Below are 219 nucleotides of genomic sequence, written 5' to 3'. Positions count from 1 at the left end.
TGGAACGCATGGTCTTCGCACGGCGGGCCGCGGCGCGCCGGAGAGAAGAGGAGAAGAGGAAGGAAGAGGAGGCGGAAGCCCTCGAGGAGGACGGGGGCGACAACGTCTTTGTATGGGCCGGGAAAGCAGTGGGCGGATGGGTGGGGGGCCTCTTCGGGGGAGGTAGAGGGAAAGAGGAGGCAGGCAACGAAGTGGAGAGGATGCGCGCTCCCTCATTGC

This window comes from Nannochloropsis gaditana, assembly GCF_000240725.1.
Source record: "Nannochloropsis gaditana CCMP526 unplaced genomic scaffold scaffold226, whole genome shotgun sequence".
NCBI classification, from domain to species: domain Eukaryota; class Eustigmatophyceae; order Eustigmatales; family Monodopsidaceae; genus Microchloropsis; species Microchloropsis gaditana.
The sequence above is the reverse complement of the archived record's forward strand: the minus strand, read 5'-3'. Positions refer to the sequence as shown.